Source organism: Triplophysa dalaica, chromosome 10, assembly GCF_015846415.1.
Source record: "Triplophysa dalaica isolate WHDGS20190420 chromosome 10, ASM1584641v1, whole genome shotgun sequence".
Taxonomy (NCBI): Eukaryota; Metazoa; Chordata; class Actinopteri; order Cypriniformes; family Nemacheilidae; genus Triplophysa; species Triplophysa dalaica.
The window spans coordinates 23874345-23897646 of NC_079551.1; the positions used below are offsets into that span (position 1 = coordinate 23874345).

The 23302-nt window shown below is 38.7% G+C and overlaps 1 long non-coding RNA gene across 1 annotated transcript; it reads right to left on the minus strand.

The window, feature by feature from the left end:
* Positions 1-19619: 19619 nt before the first annotated feature.
* LOC130429708 (uncharacterized) lies at positions 19620-22866 on the minus strand. The gene is made up of 4 exons (XR_008907666.1): positions 22701-22866; positions 21389-21480; positions 21232-21284; positions 19620-20974 (listed from the first exon to the last, which is right to left on the minus strand). It is a non-coding gene; the product is annotated as an uncharacterized LOC130429708 (long non-coding RNA).
* Between the last annotated feature and the right edge of the window lie 436 nt (positions 22867-23302).

Consider the following 23302-nt stretch of genomic DNA (forward strand, 5'->3'; position numbering starts at 1 on the left):
TCTGATCGACATACGTATTTTCTGCTCAAAAGCAGGCGACAGCTCCGAGAGAGAGCACTCGGTGACCGAAGCAAAACTCCGTCACCTGAAAAGAGCCTGCCTGTTCCAGATGAGGGGAGAGTTACAAGCTCTTCATGCCGAGATCAGGGTTCTAAATTCGGCAAGGATCATCTCACATGCACATTTTTGAAAGGAGCTCGTAGGAAGTTCCCCAAACTGATCAAAGCCTTTGCCAGAGAACTGACACCCGGAAAAATTTTCCTTTTACAAGGCATGATATCGGGCTACATGTCTATATTGACAGGACGCCGCCGTTGTGTCTTGATCAACATGACGGCAGTGGAGGTGAGCAGAGCGGGCACCTCGCAGGACGGATTCCGGGTCATTTCGGTCAGGCACCACAAGACCTCAGCTTTTTTTTGGTAAGGCAAAGATCGTTCTCAGCCCGCCCGAATACTCCTGGATCACAGACACTATCAGCCACAGATCTGTTGTAGCTGCTTACGTTTTTTGCACCACACAAGGCAACAAATGCATGGTGCTTCTCTCACACTTCAGGACGGCATGGAGCCATATGAGATTGCCCCAAAACCCGGACTTCATGATGATACGCAACAGAATAATAACCCACGTATGTGCACTCACCACTTTACACACTGTTTCACAACTAATGCCTAACCTTGTCTCTTTTTCATCCAGGCCCACACACGCCTGCCCTGGAGGCAGAGGGAAAGTCTAGCCTGGGCATTGTGTCACAACATGCACACGGCTCTCCGGCACTATGTGGCAGATCAGACCAACGACATGGCTCGCAGTACAAGGTTCTTAGCCTTGAGAGCAGTGGCGTTAAACGCAAATAAAACAAATAAAGTTTCATTTTGAATTATATCCGTCTCCGTTGTGTCTTTTCTCTGCCACTATGAACCCCGGGCCTTCCTGGGTCTTTGAGACCCGGAGATACGGACCGGTGAATGTGGTCTTTTCGATCCGAAAAAAGCACTTCGTCCTCAGCCTTGCTCGGGACATCTGTCTCCCTAAATAACTTCTTCCTTGGAGCGTTCTTCCAGGTAGGGCCGTCCAAATCGGACGTCTCGCATCCATTAAAGGACGCAAATCTCCGGTGTTCTCAGTTGACTGATTCCTAACTAGGTGGCAAAGACACACTAGCGGAGAATTTTAGAGATCCGGCTAACAACTTGCCATTAGTTTAAGTGTACTTAGATCTTAGGCTGTTAATGTGAATTTCCGTTTAGAACAACACAAGGGTTGACTAACCAATCTAAATAGGGTAAGTCTCAGACTCTGATTACAGTAATATTATTCCACTTAAGTGTATATAGGAAACCATGGCATGATTATATAAATCTGCCATTAGAGAAGGTAAGATTGGTCTTTCTATCGCTATGGAGTGGTCATGACCCCTGGCTGAAAATAATTGTTGCTTTTGATTAGGTGTTAATAATTTAGGCTGACCAAAAAGGTGCATTTAGCAGTAAGGTGCAGGGGGCCGCCACCTAAATGTTACTGGTCTCTTACCTCTGGCAATGACCAAGACTGGCGAGTTTGTGACCGTGAGATCTGCGTATAAATGGCCGGCGCGAGACGGCGCCAAGCGACATGAGAATCGGATGAGTGAATATAGTTTAGAGTAAAGCAGGATAATCAAGCATATACCTTAAGTTCATAATTGTTCAAAGTAAATTGAATTTACATTAAATGAGAAATCAAAATATTATTAAATGGAGTCAGATAAAATGGTGGTAAGTAAATGAAATATGTTTTCATTCAAATGTTTTTTTCACTAAACAAAGGAAAGACAAGAACACGCGTGAAGCCTTCGCCACGCCTCTGGATACCATCATTGGACCAGCGGGTGGTCCCTTACAATTTAACCCAGTGGGAAGGTTTGTCCTCTGTATTTACCCTAACTATGTAAGAGCAGGTAGTCATGCCAGCCTGGGGACCAACTCCAATTGTGCCTTGTGGGTCAAGATCAATGACAGGAGTATCTGATATGTAATATATCAATAGCATGCATGCTGTTTTAAAGTAATATCATATAATAATTATCTTTGTGTTCATGACTGGGTCTGCTTTTAGTGGTTTATCCAGCACTTCTGATAATAGTTGAAAGACAGAACTCCAATAGTTTTACATTTTATGTCACTTCGAAAACAATTGTCCTAATGATGCTGGGGATATACCACGTTTCACATGAAGGGTCCACAGAAGAAAAAATCTTACAGAGCTTTATGCAGCTCTTATAGCTGTAGTGAGACATTAGACTCTAACTGTGATTTAAAAATAGTGAATAAATTTGTGAATTTGTTGGCTGGTTAGGGAAGGATGAGAAATTATTTTGAGCAAAGCTGCAAGGTTTAAGAAATGTGAACTAGGTAGAGTATATTTCTGCTGTAACTGTTGAAGTGTTACATGATGAGACAGACCCATCCCACGTTCTGCTTTAGTTCTCTGCAAGAATATCTTAATTCTCAGAGTTTCTTTATTCCAAATGAAAAGAGTGACCATTTTATCCAAAAAAAAGAAAGTACTTTTGTTATATATATCGGGATAAACTGAAATAGGAAAATATACTTATGTAAGATACTCATTTTGGGAAAACTTCAAAATTGCAACTCTCATTGTTACCCCACTACCCAGGTGTTTTGTGACACCACTGAAATCACATATTTTCCACAGTTCACTTTCTAAAGTTGTGAGTGCTCTAAGAAAGAGGAACAACTTATATATTCCGGTAGAATAATGTGCTCTCAGAAGAACCAGACATGTCTTATGAGGTGTCCTTATAAAGCTTCAATCTAATAGTGTTTGTATGAGACACAGCTGCTCTCCAATGTCCAGTTTAATGAGTAAATTGATGTGTGATGTCATCAGTTCTTCCTTCACCAATGAGAACACATAAGATCTGATGATGACGATGAGCAGCAGCTGTACACAATCAAAAGCTCTTGTACTTCAGCACTTAAATACACTGACTCAGCACTTAAATACACTCAACTCAACTTTATTTATGTAGCGCTTTTACAATTTTCATTGTTACAAAGCAGCTGTACATGAGACATATTGAATACAAGTATGAATTCTAAAGCAGCCCCCCCGGCCAGGCAGATAGTGCAAGACAATATGCAAACGGTGGTGAGGAACCCAAAACACCCATCGAGAAAAAAAAACTCAGGGGAACCCAGGCCCAACCAGGGGATTACAGTTCCCCTCTGGCAAAAGCTGCTGCCTCTGCACAAGCTCAACAGTTCTTGCACAACAAGGCTATATAAAAATATAAAAATTATGGATTTAAGATTATCATTAACAGTCTAATAGCATTTGAAATGTTGTAGGAAAAACTAAGTTGTCGCGTCCTTTATACAGCTCTATCCTCTTAGCTCTTGTTAGCATGGCCGCATTAACAATAGGGCTAGGCGGGGCCCGTGGTTGGCTGTGGAGCAGATTGATTACTACTAGCCATCAGATTGCCAAAGCCTTACCACGCCCCCCACAAATTAGCCCTGTTGTTTAGTAGCGCTTTGTCGTATATTCCGTGCATTATCATGGAATCATCCTCATTAATATTATTAACAAAATTGCGCATTCGCGTTATGATTGGTCAGGTCGCATGTCAATCAAACCCCCGTGGGCAGCAGGGCACGGTGAATTGAAACGTCACGTTTGAATTTGATATAGCAAGTCAAATGCATTTATTTTATATACAACAATTCAGCTTAGGCCTATCAGGCGATGGCTGTCTGCGCCTTATTAGAATATAGCTAAAAGCTAAACAGCAGAGGAAACATGAGCTACTCAGTAAAATCCCAAACTATCGGGTTATTTTACTAAAGTTGATGATCACGGAGTGGTGGATGTTGGAGCTGATGATAAAGACACAGCGTCATCATCGACCCCACCAATTTCAGGTAATGTTAACTGTTAAGTTTGATTATTAACTTGATGGATGTATGATATTGCTTTTTGTGTTTGTTCAAACTATTCGCCTAAAGGGCTGGCAGTGGCGATAGTGCTAATATGTCAGGTAGAAATATGTCAATTGTGCTGCGCCATCATCATGATGTAAGTTTATAATTTAAACACGTATTTAAGCATTGTGGTATAGATACAATTTTTTTTAAACTGGTCAGGCACAATAAGCAGCAGGAGAGGATTCATTTTGTAAATGCTCTTTTTGATACCATGGTGAACTTGAGACGGTTTTGCACAGCGCACTTGGTCTTAAAGTGACAGAAGCTGCTAATAAAGCTGCTGTCGCCATTGTGTCAATAATGTTAATCAAACATCAGAAAGAAAGTAATTTACTGTCCTTGACTGAATCACTTTAGTAAAATAAATAAGAATGGATGTTTGTTAAGGTAAGCTATTTTCTTAATTGTATATTGTAAAGGAATTGGCAACAGTTATTCTGAATGATTCTAGATTATATTTATGTAAAACAACTTCAGCAGTGTTTTAGAAAAAAGCAGGGTTTTTTTCTCTTTCTCTGTAGTTGGTGACCTAAAGTGGTGGGGGGGCCCTGCAGTAACTCATAGCCCCGGGGCCCAGTGAGCTCTTAATGCGGCCCTGCTTGTCAGGTCACCGCTTCCCATTCTCAGCTCTGCCATCAGGTCTGGGCATGAACTGCATCCTGCGGTAACCTTGGAACAAAGAGACAAGACTGGCTGAGAGTAGAGTACTGTTCTGCACTCTTTGATGCAACAAGTACATCATTTGTTGTTGGATGTGTTCCTGGTTCCGGTTGATCTAAATAATGCAGCCTAAATCCTCTGAGGATTAATATTATGGAGGTGTAGTGTATGCAAGATTAAAAAGATGAGTCTTTAGTCTAGATTTAAACTGACAGAGTGTGTCTGCCTCCCAGACCGTGCAGGGAAGAATATTCCAAAGTTTAGGTTCTAGATAAGAAAAGGATCTACCACCTGCACTTGATTTTGAAATTCTAGGTATTACCAACTGACAGGACGCCTGAGAGCGTAATGTACTAAATACTGTTGTACTAATTCTAGGTATTACAAACTGACAGGACGCCTGAGAGCGTAATGTACGTGGAGGTCTGTAATACAATATAAATTCATTCAAATACTGCGGCGCCAGACCATGTAGGGCTTTATATGTAATAAGCAAGATCTTAAAGTTAATGCGATTCTTTATAGGTAACCAGTACAAGGTTGACAGAACCGAGGTTATATGCTCATACTTTTTTGTACGTGTAAGAACTCGAGCTGCCGCGTTTTGAACCAGTTTCAGTTTTTGTAAAAGGCCCCCGCAGGGCAACCACCTAGAAGTGCATTACAGTAATCTAGTCTTAATGTCATGAATGCATGAATTAATTTCTCTGCATCTGACAGTGACAGCATATGACGTAATTTAGATATATTCTTAAAATGGAAAAATGCAATTTTACAGGTGTTGGCGACATGGCTTTCAAATGACAGAGTACTATCGAATACAACGCCAAGATTCTTAGCTGATGACGAGGATTTCATGGAGCATCCGTCAATAGCTAAGCAGTATTCGTGGTTGTTACGTATAGCAGTTTTCGGTCCAATAAGTAACACTTCTGTTTTGTCCGAGTTGAGTAGTAAAAAATTGTTAGTCATCCACATTTTTAAGTCAACTATGCAATCCTTTATTCGATGAAACTGCTGGGTTTCATGAGGCTTCGAGGAAATATAAAGTTGAGTATCATCAGCATAACAGTGAAAGCTAATTCCGTGTCGCTTTATTATATCTCCTAGGGGTAGCATGTACAATGCGAATAGCAGAGGCCCCAAGACTGAGCCCTGTGGTACACCGTACTGGACTTGTGATTTGCGGGACACCTCATTGTTTATTGCTACAAATGGAAAACGGTCGGATAAATAAGACTTAAACCATTTCAATGCAATTCCGTTAATGCCGGCGTAATTTTCGAGTCTATGTAGAAGTATGCTGTGGTCAATGGTGTCAAATGCAGCACTGAGGTCTAGTAGCTCCAATAACGAAATACAGCCACGGTCAGACGCTAAAAGCAGATCATTTGTAACTCTGATCAAAGCAGTCTCTGTACTGTGACATGCTCGAAATCCAGACTCATGAGAATAAGAGTAAAGTGCCATTTGGTGAATAATCGTTCTTTGGTCTGGTTCTGGAATACTGGCTCAGTATACTGACTTACAGCCCTATTGGCTGAAGGATTGATAGGTAGAAGGCATTGAAAGTGTTGGACTTTCAAGGTGTCCTGCATGTTCAAAAAACGAAGGAAGGCAATCTCTAACAGGTATTGAAGTTTATTGGTCAGAAAGTATCAAAATACAGCGCTGGGTTGTCTCAGACACAACGTCTCACAAAGAACAACGCAGACAAACATCATCACACAATATATATATATGGTATGTCTCGTCGTTCTCTCTTCTACAGGGGGGCCGGGGGTCTCCCTTGTTTCCACCAATCATCAACTTTTGCTTTGTCCTCTTTCCACCAATCATCTTCTGCTTTGTCCTCTTTGGTTCCTGCAAAACATTCCTGAAAAAACAACATACATTCCACACACCTCCCCCACTCTTCTAAACAACTGCAGCCGAAGATGTCCCCTCTCCCCCACACACTCACATTCCCCTGCTGCAAGCACTTCAATATCACACACAGTTTTCAATGTTTTCACAGTGCAGATTACATGATGAATGAATGTATGAAACAAAAATATATCTTCACACTATAAGAAATAAATAATAAAATATGTAATAACAACAGTAATATCCTTCAATGCACACACACACACACAGACACACCTGTACACAGATGTTATTTTTGCTTATTTTATGATCAGTAGTTTTTTAAGAATGTTTGCAAATAAAATCTCAATGTTGTACCTTTTGCAGTGTTGTTTAGTGAGTCATGTTTAGATGTCTTTCCACTCTACATCACAGCATGGAGCCTCCACTTTGCATACTAACAACAGCTTAACAATATATTGGCTTGCCCTTGGTGTCAAAGGTTATGGTATGATGAATGAATAAATACAAACATTACTTCACCTAAAACAACCTAAACTAATTCTGCTTGCAGACCTGTAAATTTGTAGATTATATGTTTTATTTAAGAAACATTGTTTTGTACTGTACAATCACCGACTTGAAGACACATGCATTTGCATTTCATTTGTGAGCACAATTTTTGTTTCATGTAATTGTACAGATTACAGGGTATGCATGTGAGTTCATCTTTAATATTTAATTTAAGTTAATGGAATAATAATGGAATTTTACATGAGTAAAATGATCTTATTGGTTTTACATGTGTTTCACACGTGATCCCACAGGCTTCACATGGTTATTTATATGTGTGTCATTAAATCCCATGGGTTTCACACATTAATGTGCATGTGTTTCACATGTGATCCCATGGGTTTCACATGGATTTCACACACCTTTCACACAAAAAAATGTTACAAAAACACACATTTCCCATGTGCATTTCACAAGGGATTTTAACATGTTCTCATGGGATTTTAACATGTTTCCCCACATGAAATTTCACATGTGAAACTCATGTGACTTTTCCGTGAGGGTGGATTCTTTGTCTTCCGGTTAAAAAACGGAAATACACTATCTGTGATAACAAAATACACGCCACCTAGTTACTACATCATGAAAATGCTGCTTTAATAAGAAGTAAAAGAGGAAGTGATATCCCAACAAAAAGACCCAATATGTTTCAACCATCTATTAGTTAAAAATAACAACCCAACAGTTTTTAAAGAGTGTATATAGTCAACTGTAATTTATTTATAATTGGCCTATCAGTGGCTTCTAGAGATGATACGAGGTAGACAGTTAAATATTAACCTTGTTTTTAACCACAGTACTCAATGTAGACACTGAAAAACAAAATGTATTACACAATGTAGCAAAAAAATAACCAAGAGTGATCTTAATGAACTGTAAGAAACTTTAAATATAACAACAAGATAAGAACAAAGACAAAGATATGTAATAATAATAAAAAGTCTTGCACTACTACCCAATGAAAAATTTTTTTTTTCTTCGTGAACACAAAATACTATTACAATTCAAAAAATCCTCTGACTATAAAACAAATGTTTTCCATTCAATTTTTTTCCCCATTAAACAAAATTCTCCTTAGATTACAACAATCGCATTTCGTAACAATTCTAGTGCTTTCAGAACATGATACAACACAATATAATCCTTCTCAATACACAACCTTATTGCGAAACTATCAACTATTGTATTTACTAAACTAATAAATACAAATTTTGAAATTTAAAACCAACATTTGTTACTAAAACAACAAAATTATGAACAATCACTATATATATGAGAATCTGGTATTGCAAACATTTAACCACATCCGTCTGAATTGCTGCAATACCACCAGCAAGGTCCTCCTCAGCTGACACCACCATTTGGGCTACTGCTCCACTTCCAGGTTCAATGACTTTATCGATTGAAACAACCACGTCACTCTCAATTAGCAGTTTCCAATTGTCTACAGCAGTGCTTCCCAAAGTGGGGAACGCGACCCCCCGTGGGGGGCGGGGGGTCGCGAGATGATTTACAGAAACTTAATTAAAAAAAAAAAAATTGTATATGTTAAAAAAGGTAGTAATGATGCGAGTATAAATTTAGGATAATTAAAATAAACTGGAAATAAAACTTCTCGACCAATATGACTGGATAAAGTCACCATTTAATGTAACCACGGAAAATAATCTGGCGTCAGATATGGAAGATGCGCTGATAGAACTGTTCGAGTTCTGGGTTTCTGTTGCGCTGGAATATCCACAGTCGTCGAAAGCCGCGTTGGATGTATGTAAAGTACATTCCAATAGGCTTTAACAATTGAGGTTTGACTTTTTAAACCGGACGTACATACGGTTTTGCCTGAATGGGTGTAGTATTAATGTGATCGGCCATCGTACACCATATTGATGTGATCATGTGACATAATTCTTTTTCTGTTCCTTTTCAACAGCAGCTGGCTGGCAAATTCGCTTAAGGTGCATATCTCACACCTACTGTTTTGTTATGTAATGACAAGCGAAACAATTTTAAAGTGTGATTCGCCATAAATACGTGTTTTTATGTGCCTTTGGTGTGTTATAAGTTGCCAATGCATGTATTAGACACGTAAAATTGCTAAAATTTAAGTGTCAAAACAAAAGATCTATTTCATCTAGAAGCGAATGCTCACCCAGACCAGCCTGAAACGCCTCATGTTACCACATCCTGACGAATCTACGTCATTTTGTAACAATTTTACCCCCCAAAAGTAATCTGTCAGTTCTATTGATAAAGAACCTGATTTTCCAAATATGGTAAGAGGCGTTTCATTTCCATCACACGCTTGCAGTATTCGACCAATCACTACGCACTAGTGAACTGGCCAATCATGGCACACCTTGCTTTTCAAGAGCAATGAGCTTTGTAAAATATCCGCTCGTTTAAGAGAGGCGGAGCAAAAAGGAGAGACAAACATGCACGATATGTGGAAAATAAAGTGTTTTTAATGTTTAGTGTTTTAGTGTTTTAGTAAAATTTAGTGTTTTTATTTTCCTTTCACTTTCTCCTCATTTGTTCTTTTCTTTCCCTGTCCATAAAACTACACATTGGTCAAAACCACATGATTCAAATTATATTGTGAACGATTACAATGGATTTTGCTATACCTGTGAATATGAAAATCATTTAAACAATATATGATATTGTAAAAGGCAAATATAAATTTAAAACACAAATGTAAATAAACTGCTGAAAATAAGATCAATATTAATGCTTCGTATTTCAATTTTATGAATCAAAACTATGCACGATATAAACAATGTCCATTTAAGAACAAACAAGGTCAATGTTAATGTTACAGTAGCTTTACAATAATTAACATGTTTAATTGTATTCATGAAAGTATGCTGAGACTGTTTTGTGGACTTTGCGTGGTATTCTGGCTCATAGGATATAGAGCAAAGTCTAAATCTTAATCTAAATCTATGGATAAATAGATCTAAATCTTGGCGTAGCCAGTAAGCCATCTGTGAATATCTCACCTATTCTTTTATGCATACTGAGGCTTGAGAAATACTACTCTTTCACCTACTGCTTTTTGCTTACTACCCACATAGCAAAATTTGTCTGGCCTAGTGATGGGCCACACAGTCCACTTACACTCGGTCCACATACAGCAATGAATTACGGTCCATTAGTGGTCCAGATCTGGTTGCCAGAACACCTGCCACACATGGCCCATGTCACAGCCACCTGTGCACACAATGCAAACTGAGCACAGAAGGACATATTGAAAGCAATATGCCTGGAATCTAGGGGTGTAACGATATTTCGAATTTCGATATTTTGTGATACAAAAATGTTATGATGTGCATCGTGGATAGATGGGGATATTTAACAATATGCTTAATTCTATTCGTTGAGCAGTCAAGATGCTACCTTCTCTGTGGCAGAGCGTAACGTGTGCTTATCTCCCATATGTGACAGAGAGAAGCCTCTGGAAGGAGAGGAAGCACAACCCAACAAACACAGAACGTTCCTCTAACGTTCCCATATGGTTCCCATTTGGTTATTTTTTTGGGAACCAAAAGAGAACCTTTAGTGAACGTTCCCTGCAAGTTATTTTTTGGTTTTATTTAAATAGCCTAAAAATAACCTAATGGGAGCGTTCTCTACAGGTTCTCGTTTGGTTACATACAAATAGCCTAAAAATAACCTAATGGGAACGTTCTCTACAGGTTCTCGTTTGGTTACATAAAAATAACCTAACGGGAATGTTCTCTACAGGTTCGCTTTTGGTTAAATAAAAATAACCTAATGGGAAAGATAAACGCATTAAAGCATAAAACTATGATCTTTTATCAGATTACCGTTTTCAGACAGTAGGGGACGCTCACACAACGTTTGTTTGAGCACGTACCATTTTTCTGGAAAGCCCCCAACACTGAATTCAGGAAGCAAACTGAATCATCAGGTAATGTGTAGAAATGAATCAGTTTTAAACAGTTATTTGTACTATAAAAAGGATAGGACTTAAAAAGAAATCACTTCACAAAGGTTTTTTACCCACATGTGCAAGCATAACATGTTTATTGTTTTTACCAATAATTGAGAAAGTTACAGTGCTGATTCAAATTCCTTTAAATCAAGTTATTGTAGAGTGGAATAAAATGTAACAGTACATAAGTCTACATAGTACCAAGTACTGCCCTGTCTCTGTAATGCACAGTGGGGACCAAATAATAAACTGTATAATATCCATTTGTATGATCTACACAGATCATGGTGAGACGGCATGAATTTCTGGACATCAGAATAGTTGAAAAGCTATGTCACAGATAAAGAGGCAGAACATTACTGTATTCCCCTCACTGAAAAATAAACATTAGGCAGTCAGGCAAGACATATGGGAAAACACCCGTCTGTGTCTGGTATCTGTGTTTCATGTCTGATTTAAGCCTGGCTCAGACTATAGGATTCTCGGCCAGATTTTACCCCGATTTCCCCTCCCGAGAATCTTTGTAAAAATCGGGCATAAAAACGCGATCGGGCCCGAGAATCGGCCCAGATTATCACGTAATGTGAGGCGTTCACAGATCGAATCTTAGAACTCCCGATCTGCTCCGAGAGAAATCTTAGCCGCCCCGATCATATCAAACATGTTTGATATTTAAGATTTTAAATCGGGGTGATGACGTTGGTACTTTCGCTTACAGCCAATAAGAGACACATCTCCAAGGTGACGGAGATAACTGCCAGACCCTTTAAAATGTCGACCGCCAAAGCTCCTGCAAGGGTACGTTGGACAGCGGAGATGGAGGAACAACTTGTGGAGTTGTGGCAACAACATGATTGTTTATTTAATGTGTCCTCCAAAAAATACCACAACCGCACAGACAAGGAAAAGAGCTGGGGAGAAGTCGCGTCGGTTTTAAATGTACCGGGTAAGTCATCTGCTAACGTCACCGTGCTAGCTTGGAAACGTAAACAATAAAGCTTTTGAAACTTGAGTAATCAGTTTGGTCTATCACAAGATACACTGCCTCACTGCTTTCTTAAAAATGGTTTGTAGTTGTGAGGAGATTTGGTTGTTTGTTAAGTGAGCTGTTGTTCACTATTAACGCTGCCGTCACTTTTATAACGTTATTTCTACTACGTAGATACGCCGAAGCAAGAAGCCGCTTCAATACATAAACATTACAATTTTTTTTGTAATGTTAGCAGTACTGTTTTTTTGTAGAGGAGGTGAAGATAAGAGCAACAACACTGAGGACCCAGTTTACAAAACTTCTTAAACCAAAACCAAGTGGGAGTGAGGATAAAGATCTTTCACAGAAGCAGAGATGGCAGCTAAGAAACTTAGATTTTCTCAAGAAACATGTTCTCCAATGCCCCAGTGAAACCAGTGTGAGCACAACAGTAAAACTATGAAATATAGTGGAATGCAAACGCATGTACATCCCACTAACTGAACTTTTTTTCAGCTTGATCAGTCTGTTAAAGACATAATCGATAGCCAGGCGACGCATGACCCTCTCAGTGATAAAGAAATTTTGGAGACATCAGAAGCACCATGTAAATATCACAATTGGGGATGTGCAAGACTCAAAAATACTGATACAATGATGACTGTTGACTTGTCTTGTCCTCATTTAAAGCACACAAATTTAGGGATAATGGCTTTTCATGCATTTCAAATGGTTTGGGTCATATTCTGGGACTGTTTATTTACTTATACGTCACTATTACATTTACATTTACATTTAGTCATTTGGCAGACGCTTTTATCTAAAGCGACTTACAGTGCACTTATTACAGGGACAATCCCCCCGGAGCAACATGGATTAAAGTGTCTTGCTCAAGGACAGGGGTGTTGGACGACCCCAAATTCCTGAAGAGCTTAAATGTGCTTCATATGATATGGTCAGTTATAGACGATGTACAGTAGAGATCTGGATTTTTTAGGCTGAATAGATGGCTCCTGGATCATGTATGAATCACTGTGCAGTGCGCCGCATTATGAAGCAATTTCACTATGTGGATATGATCAAATGTAGTTAAGGGATAGTTAAAAAACATATATTTACTCGGCTCCTTCAAACATCTACTTATTTTTTACTCAAGAACACAAATTAATTAATTCTGATGCAGAATTTGGATGTATGCAACAACTTAGTTCAACACTGACTGTAGATCTTTTAAAAACAGTCATGTCACATGGTTTAATACATTTTTATTTTTTTAGGACCACATTCCTCCACCACACAAGGTGATGAAGACCATGCCTCTCCTTTTCCAAAAGCCAGACATGGACTAAAGCGCAACAAAGGAGATCCAGATACTATTGAGAAACAAAAGCTTAAATTGTGAGAAAAGGTGTCTGCGATGGAACTTGGATTAATTAAAAATAAAAGCATTCAAACCAAGGTAAAAAGAAAAATAATGAATGCTTTGTTTGAGGGCCAGGAGGCTGACCAGTCCATCCAATCACCATCCTCACACATGCCACCTTCCAAAAACTCATCTCTCACACCTACACACATATCCCCATCACTCTCTCTATATGCACAGTCACAACCTCACCACTACTACCAGCACCTTCCTTATCAGGGTCCTGTTCAGCCTCAAAATTATTTAAGCACTCTTCGAGATTTGGAGGAGTAGTTAAAGTAACAGCAAAACTGTTAATGTTAAGTTGTTGCTTCATTAAGCTTTTTATAATTGTTTAAATGAATATTGGTTTTAAATATTGTAATCATGTATTTATTACATATTTATTATTTATATATGCATAAATGTATTTTATTTATTGTTTTGTTTATACTTTATATATTTATTTTTAGTTATATTTATATTCATGAGTAATACTTGAAAATACTTCAATAAATAGCTGAAATGTGATTGTATTTATTTTAGTGGTGGGCCGTTAACGGCGTTGAGACTATTATCGCGCGTTAAAAAAAATGTCGCCGTTAATCTATTCTCAAAGTTGGGTTGGGAGCTGGGTCTATACTAGGCAAGCTATGATGACTTTCATCTTGATATTTTAGCGCGGATGTATACCAGCTTAACTGCACTGTACGGGGCGAGAACGAGATTTTTCAACTCGCGTGATTCGCGTCATTCGCGGAAGCAGAAGCCGCCTCATCATCTCATAACCAGGGCTTCATTCGCGCAGCAAGTAGGTCTATTGCCTCTTTGCATTAACACATAAATCACTCGCGCTTGACACGGCATTCGCGTTTGCTCTGAACACAACATAACGTTACTGTGAAATTACCGCATCAAACGTGACGTGCTAACATGGATGCAGCTATGAAGCCGCCGGGTTTGCTTCAGGGAATATGAATTTTTAAGAAGCTTCCCAATAGAAACATCGACAAGACTAAGGTTGTTTGCACCTTGTGCAATGCGGAATTGGTTTAAAAAGAACACTTTCTCTCAACAGGTAGTGGTCTAGCTTTAGTTGAAACCAGTAACTTTGTATTGAGATCTAATGTATTATGGCTCCTGTATGAACTTTCGCTTATTGCTCCCTCACTCTTTGTAAGTCGCTTTGGATAAAAGCGTCTGCTAAATGACTAAATGTAAATGTACTGTAGGAGCTCTTCCAGTCTCCAGTACCACCTAAACGGAAATCATCCCTTAGCTAATGCGGAAGTAAACACAAGTTTATCTTATTGAACATAATTTAATTTTCATCACCAATTATCATAGTAGAACAGCTTTCTCAAGCAGTTTGTGATGCATTTTGGAAACAGGAGATGAGCCCCTGGTCTAATGCGCCACCTGGCTTGAGAAACCCGTTCTCAAAGACTTACTTTTAGTCATTATTTGGGTAGCACACATATTCTCTGAATGCCTTCGGCAGAATTCAAATGAGCCATTTTAATCTAGATTAATCTTGGAATTAATCTAGATTAATCTAGATTAAAAAAATTAATCTATGCCCACCACTAATTTTTATAAAAAACAATATTGTAATTGTAAATGCAAGTCTATCTGTACATTCTATAGAACTGCTCAACAACCTTGTGCTGGTGGCAGAGCAGCAGTATTTAACCATCAGCAAGAACAAGAAATTTGCAACATGGTCATAGCCAACAATTCCATCAGGCTAATAGAGATCCAAAGTGCAATCATAAATGACAATTATGTCTTCGCAAACATAGATTCTGTCAGCATTTCCACCAGAGTTTTGAAAAGACATCAATTGTCTATGAAACAACTCTACAAGGTGCCATTTGAGAGGAATACTGAAAGAGTAAAGGAGCTGCGGTACCAGTATGTCCAAGTAAACTATTGGTGTGCACTTACATAATGAGTTTTACTGTACTTCTAAGATGCCTGTATTATGTAATTACTGTAAAGTTTTAGAAACCCATAATACTGTAAGAGAAAACATTTACTGAACTCTAGAAAAATAAATTCACTTATTTTGTTTCTGTGTTTCTTCGTAGAGAATCATGGAGTTAGAAGGACATGAAACAACCCATATTCTTGTTTTTGTGGACGAGGCCGGGTTCAATCTGTCCAAAGGGCGGAGACGTGGTCGCAATCTCATTGGACACCGAGCCACAACTGACACCCCAGGCCAACGTGGGGCCAATATTACAATGTGTGCTGCCATTTCAGAGAATGGAGTGAGCACGCACATTCCACACATATACTATAACCCTATATGGACCCTATAAAACCCAACTGCTCCTGGCCTTCCTAGACACACTTTACACAGACCTGATTCCAGAACAAAGAAAGAGGTTTAGTGAGACCACATTGGCCTAATTATGTTGTTGTCTGGGATAATGTCAGCTTCCACCGAACCAACATTGTTAGGGAGTGGTTTGCTGCACATGAAAGGATAACAGTGGAGTTCCTTCCACCATACTCTCCATTCCTAAACCCAATAGAAGAGTTTTTTTCTGCTTGGAGGTGGAAAGTACATGATCATAGACTAGGCCTGCACGATTAATCGTGTTTAAACCGAAATCGCAATGTGAAGGGATGCGATGTTCAAATCGGAAAAGCTGCGATTATTTCGATTAAGGGCTTTAAATATGATAAAATACACCTACGTAGTATTTCACAGTTTCCTTCTGCAATTTTACGTTTAACCAATAGGGGACATTTTAACGCTGTACATGCTTTTGAATTAGCAAAGAATGTCATTTGGAAAAGATGAGCGCGAAAGGGAGCAGCAGTTAAAAATACGCAACAAAGTAATGTTATGTCTGCCGAAGCGCAAAGTCCTGCAGCAGCAAACTACTTGATACCTAAAAGAACAAGCAACGCTTATGTTTGGAACTATTTTGGATTTCAAACTCATATATGATGTTCTTCCAAAGCAAGTGCTTTGTAAAACATGCCGAAAGTGTGTGTCGACCTCGCGAGGCAACACAACCAATCTCTATCAACACCTGCAGAGGTATCACAGACTACTCTATGACGAATGCAGGCCAACCGATTTGGATGCCAGACGGGCGGAGCAAATAACGGCTTTAATTACTAAAATGATCGCTAAGGATTCGCTTCCGATCAGCTTTGTCGAAGGAGAGGGCTTTAAAAATGTGTACAGCCCGAGTTTACTGTTAGTCTAGAAAAACGATCACTGCCAGTCTGGAGAAACTTTTTCATGACAATAAAAACTGAAGCCTTTTGAGCTGTTAATTCATTAAATCGTTCCGGACTGTTAATAAATGCCGTCATACGGTTAATATGTTTTATCGCATGTCTGGTCTAAAATATTTATGCCTTTATTATATTTTCCTTGATCAATCACCCTGCTGTTTTTCTTGTTGGTATAAATGTGCATGCTCATATTTTAAAAGGAAATGTCGTAGCATTATGAGCGGTTGAAGCTGATCGACGTACTGTTAATAAGTGCTGTCTTTCGGTTGTTAATATATTAATGTTTCAGTGCGTTATCTTAATGTTTAGCTTGATGTAAGATTGCCTATTCCATAATAAATAAAGCAGTGTGTCGTCACAGATTTAAAGTGGTCTCTCTCTCTCCGTTTATGTGCGTGCAATTCTGTAATTGCGTCCATATGGGGGAGGGGTGCGAATTTTGAATAATCTTCGAATAGTTCTCATCGATCTTCTAATATTATTTTTGCCTTAAATGCCCATCCCTAGTTTATACTTGTTAGTTTAACTATTTAAAATACTGTTGTTATTCTCTTAATTTGACATGACATTTTTGCATGTCTTTCTTTGATGAATGCTATTAAAACAAAAACAACAAACCTAGCTCTTTTTATTTGAAATAGTAGTCAAATTGCATTTTAAATCTCAATTTTGGTCAGAAAAATCACAATTAGATTTTTTCTTCAAATCGTGCAGCCCTATCATAGACCACAAGATCAGATGTCTCTGTTGGATGCCATGAATGCTGCATGTGAGGACATCACAGCTGATCATTGCAGGGGATGGGTGTCATGATTCCACCTCACCTTGTCAGGTATTTCTTGTTCTAGAGGTGGAATCATACAGGATCCTCTGTTTCATGTGGGGAGAGACATTTTGACCTTGTGGCTTTCAATACTCTCCCCGAGTCTCGTCTGTGTCCCCGCCCTTTCAGTCTCGTTAGCCTTCCCTTAGTGTTTGATATGTGTCACCTGGTCCCTATTAATTATCGTGTTTGTTCCCCATAAAGAGTCCTCATGTTTCTTTGTCCTGGGCTCGTGCATTGTAAGCTGTACTTGTAACTGTTGGTCCTTGCAGTTGTTTTGCTTTGTGCTGTGTTAGAGTCTGTTCCTGTTCCTGTGAATGCCTTTTTGCCTTATGCTTGTTTCCTTGTTCCTGTTCCCTCGTGTATAGTAAGTGTCAGTTTAGTGTTTGTCTCAAGTGTTTGTTTTCTTAGTTTAGTTGTAAGTCAGTGTCCTAGTCCTTGTTTAAGTTTATATATTATCCTGTCCTGTTTTCCCCCTCGTGGGTTTTTGTTTTGCCGTTTGGTCTTGTTATATATATATAATAAATCTGTTAACCCCTTCATCCACTGCCTGTCTCTGCCTGCATATTGGGTTCTCCCTGCATTGTCTTCCTTGCAGATCCTGACAATGGGTGCGGCATTCAAGGAGATTTTTTCCCCGGTGCATGACAATGGAAAACATAAGATGTGATGTTGATGAAAATCTTTGGCCTGACCAACAAGAGCGACAGGATGTCCGACAAGAATAGTTAGTTTTTCATGGAGGTTATTTTGTAGTTATTTACTATTGTATTTTTGTTGTAACATACCATTAGAAATATGAAATGTACAGCAATTGGACAAGCAAGATTTCAGTTTACATGTAATACACACACAAACATAAATGTACTGAATAAATCAAAATGTTCATTTACTTTTTTTTTCTGTGTACCATTGACTCTTCTCAATTTTTTTTTTATGAAACCTTTATTTCCATGGGTGACGGTCATGGTGAAAAAACAACTAAACATTTTGACCAGTGTGGCTCACATGATGACAAAAGTACTTTATATTTTGGTGGCCTTGGCCAAATTACTGACAAGATAACTAGGTTTTGAAGCATGAATTAAATGTTTTGGGTGAGAAACTTCATTTTGCACACATGCAATAAAGTTCTAAGGTTCCAGCAAACAGTTGTGACATTTGCACTCACAGTTTAGAGAATGTTAAGACTGTTGCGAAAAATGTGCCAAAGCAATTGAGAAAAACTGTAAGAGCTTGACCGTGCAGGACCTGTATAATTTCTGAACATGGAGGCACCTGGCCAAGAAAATGAACAAGGGCAACTGCCTGCTCGAGGAAGAGGAGGAGTAAGGGTGCGTGGTGGTGGAATAGGGGGAAGAGGCAGGGGAGCACCAAGACACCATGCTGTCCCAGATGAAATTCGGTCCACAATTAGAAACCATGTCATCGACCGTGACCTCACAATGGCAGAGGTAGGTCGCCGAGTGCAGCCTAATGTTCCTTTTTCTCCGCTTGGAGGTAGAGAGTGTATGAGCATCGGGCTCAAGATCAGAGGTCACTGCTCCATGCAATGGACACTGCGTGTGAGGATATTACAGGAGATTAGTGTAGGGGACGGTTGAGACATGCAAGCCGTTTCTTCCCTCGTTGCATTGCAAGAGGGTTAAACCACTGATCTCGGAAATCAAAGGTTGCTGGTTCGATCCCAGTATCCACCACCAGTGTGTCCTTGAGCAAGACACTTTACTCCATGTTGCTCCAGGGGGATTGTCCCTGTAAGAAGTGCAATGTAAGTCGCTTTGGATAAAAGCGTCTGCCAAATGACTAAATGTAATGTAAATGTAAAGAGAGAATATACGCTGTGATGTGGACGAGAATCTGTGGCCAGACAGACAGCAGCGTGTGGATGGACAGGAGGGTGAGGATGAAGACAGCGACCAGTGAAGAACTGTTAGTTGTGAAACTCCAGCTTTATTTACAGCACTCTAGGCTGCATATCATTTGAATTGTTTTTTATTTGTGTATTTATATTACAATATATTATGTTATATACATTTTCATTTTACTCTTATGTATTGACGTAACTTTATGTGTGAAAGATAATGATTAAAATGTGTTATGTCAAAGCTTGGAGACTACTCTTACCCTAATATCCTATTTCTTTTTTTCAGTTTTATACACAATTGCATTCTGTTAGCTAGACAAAAAACAGAACAGTAACTATTGTCAATGAAGGAATGGGCCAAGACTGAAAGGTGGACATGAGGGATGTTTAAATGGTCCTCTGCCATAGTGACAAAACATCTAAATATTTTGAATTTTTGATATAGTGCTTACACAATGCCAAAGGGGAGAACCATTTTGGGGGCACTGACTGTTTAAAAGAGAAGGAAATTTAGTTTTGACACATGAGAGAGGTATGAGTTTTTGCAGGTGAACCATGGTGTTGTGCCGAACCATCCACGTTATTTTGGCAAAAGCACCAAGAGTGTTGAGAACGTCCGGTCTGTTTCAAGAAATGAGCCAAAGCATTTGAGAAGGATCTTTGTCATTTTCGTGGCAATGACTCTTTATATGGGAAAGGAATTAAGTTTTGAGGCATGAGTGAAAAGTTTTGGGAGAGATATTAGCTTTTGCAAGTGAGCTATAGTGTTGTGCTGAACTGTAAGACTGTTTTGCCAAATGATCTTAGAATTTTGAGAATGTAGTTTCTGTTTCAAGAAATGAGCCAAAGCATTTGAGAAAAACTGTAATGCTAATTAATGCCTTGTTTTGACATTATGGAATTTAAGACTTTTTAAGACATTTTAAGGATCCGCGGACACCCTGTTTTATATACGATGTTAAAAAGCTCACACTACAGCAGGGAATGGTTACATTATAAAACAACGCGAGCAACATAATAAAATTACGCGAGCGCTTTTGCCCTTCTTGATCAACCAGTGTTAGGCCACGTCTCATCGCAACTCAACAAAGACAATAAACCCTAAACCCTAAATAAATACTTAATAAAAGACAATATAAACACAACATTTGTTGCCTCTAGTGGAACATTATTACTCATTATTAGGACTCATGTTGTCTTTTTTCACGTTGCGCGCATGTCTGCATTTGCAGATCACAAACATACGACAAAGTCAACTCACGTTAGTCCGTAACAAAGTGTTTTACAATGAAAATATACTTACAGGCTGCAAATCGGAAGCTCCAGACTGTCCTTGTAAAGTTTTAATGGTTGGAATAGCCCCACTTTTAACCAAAGCGTTCGTGAAGCAGCCGTCTGGAAATGAGCTACACAAACTTGAACAGTGTTGTAAATAAAATTGAACCATTCCTTTTCAGTTGTGTCATTTTGGCTGGGCAAACAAAGGGTCTTTCTTTTTGCAACGAAAGACACAGCGTCTCCACGACATGAGAGTCTGAGACTCGGCCTTGCAGAGTTTGCCGATGTTTGCTGCTGATTTGTCTGCGTTCACATCCCCGTCACATGTGACATCCCCCCAGCCGTCTGCTCCTGCACACACAAATAAACACTAGCACACAGCCACAGAAACAGACATGTTGCCATGACAACGACCACTTAGACACATCAGAAACAAGCTACCGATAACACATGTGAACTGATGTGTGACAGAGAGTCACAGTACAGTGGATTCAGTTCAGTGATCATCATCATTGTGTCATTTATATCTATATGTTGTGTTTCTGTACTATTAGTAAAGTGTAATAGTCACATTTATACATGTGTCATAATCAAAAATGTGGACTTACAACAGCTGTAGAGTGAAGTGCTATAGACGCATCTGAACTTCTGTTCATATCCACTGTTAACACACAAGACAGTATTTATTCTGACAGAAACATACAATACAATAATAAACTGCAGTGGATTTTTGTTGTGATGATTGACATAATGAGAAGTGCTGACCTGACCCTGAACGGCATCATCACTGACCTCCTGCTCTGAAGAATAACTGTCATCGTCGTCTTCAGAATAGTTGTCCACGTCTGGAGAACGGTCTTAAACACAAAGAGACATGAAATGATGTCATCATTATAATAGATGGACATTTTTTGAAATACAATTCAGCTCTATGAAAATCCCATATCAACCATAGTAACATTTAAAAGTGGAGTTTACTTCTTTCTCCAACAAACAAATCAAAATAATTGATTATTAAGTAAAATTTCACTAAAGTTATGGCTGAGGTCGGCTGAAGCGCTATGATTTTTATTAACGGATTTGGAGAAAAACGTGTTTAAAGTTAAGTGATGAAAATAAAAGCACAACAGTCCAGTATCACAAGTTAAAGTCACTTTATAGTGGTAAGAGATTTACTCTTATAATAATTTAATATAAATGACATTTCGTAATGTTGAAGTCTATAAAAATACTGAACAAAACCGTTTGAACAAAAGGAAAGTAAGGTAAATGGTTCAGGACACACTTAAAGAACAAGAGATCTGTCATCATCACTACACAAGGAAACTAACAAACATTCTGTCAATGTCACAGAATTTTGGGTTAATGTGACCTCTGGTACACACACGTGCAGGAATATCAGGACCACAGCCAATCAGAGGGGGTCCGCCCTTCACTATCTCTGATTGGTTTAGACTCTCTGATTGGTTTTGCTGCATGTCCGCCCAAATAATATTAGATAAAATATTAAAATAATTAAAAATGTTATATCCTTTACGTTGTCACGACGTGACCAAGACCGGCAGATTACGTCACAAGATTACGTCGCCACGACATAAATTTGATCAAAATGTTACGTTGACGTTACGTAACAGTCACTTATTTTGTCTAGCTGGGCATCGTTTATAATTTACATAAATATTTTTACAGTTATTATGTGAAATAAGTTTAAATCAAGAATGAATTCACAACATTTCAAACATGCGCAATTTAACGTTTCTAGCACACATATATCAAACGTGCTAATCGCCAATTTGATTTTACAATGGAGTCTATGCACAGAGCTAGCAAAGCTAGCGTCACATGGTGGATACCCCACAGCACATATTAGCACATCTCACTATACTGTATTGAGATATAATTCTCTGAAACCTCCAAACATCACTTTATACATTTTAAAACTCAAACAAAGCATTTTCGAACCGCATTTTACATCATACATTGAATTTAAATCGGTTTCTGTTCAATACCCGTTAAATAGTCAATTTCAACATTAGATTTTAATAAACACAATTATTATAAAAACAGTGATACTCACCGAGGAGAAATTTACATTAAAGAACAAAGAAATAAATGTTCCTCTGAGGTAAAGATTCAGTCTCTCATCATCTCGTCTCCTAACGCGGTTTATAAAGTTTAACTTTCTCACAGTCTTCATTAAAAGCAGTTTTATTTCTCGAGTTTTCCACTTGTTTCGTGAATCTATTGTTAGATGATTTAAACTGCGGTGCTCATATATTCTACCTGTTCCGCTACCACTCGTACTTTATCAAGAGGGGCGGGGCTTATGCTCTCGTCTGCCCAATTAGAGAGACTGTTGCTGCGTCATAATTCGCCTTGTTATATTACGTACTAAAAGTATGAACTGTTTTTGTATACTTTTGAGTTGGTAGCAAAAAAGTGTGTAGACGAGGACGTCACATAAGAGAAACGATCGTTGTTGCCTAGCTTCGCACATTCACCATAAACAAAGCATGTGACGTTTAATTTATTCCTATTGTTTTATTGACGCTTTCCGTTCCACCTTAAAAAACGCGAAGCATCCGCTTTTCCGGTTTCTTATTCACGCTTAGTTTAGGGAATAACTCGCGTTTATCTTCTTTACGTTTTGGAGTCTGTGAAAAAACTGTTTTTTCTTAG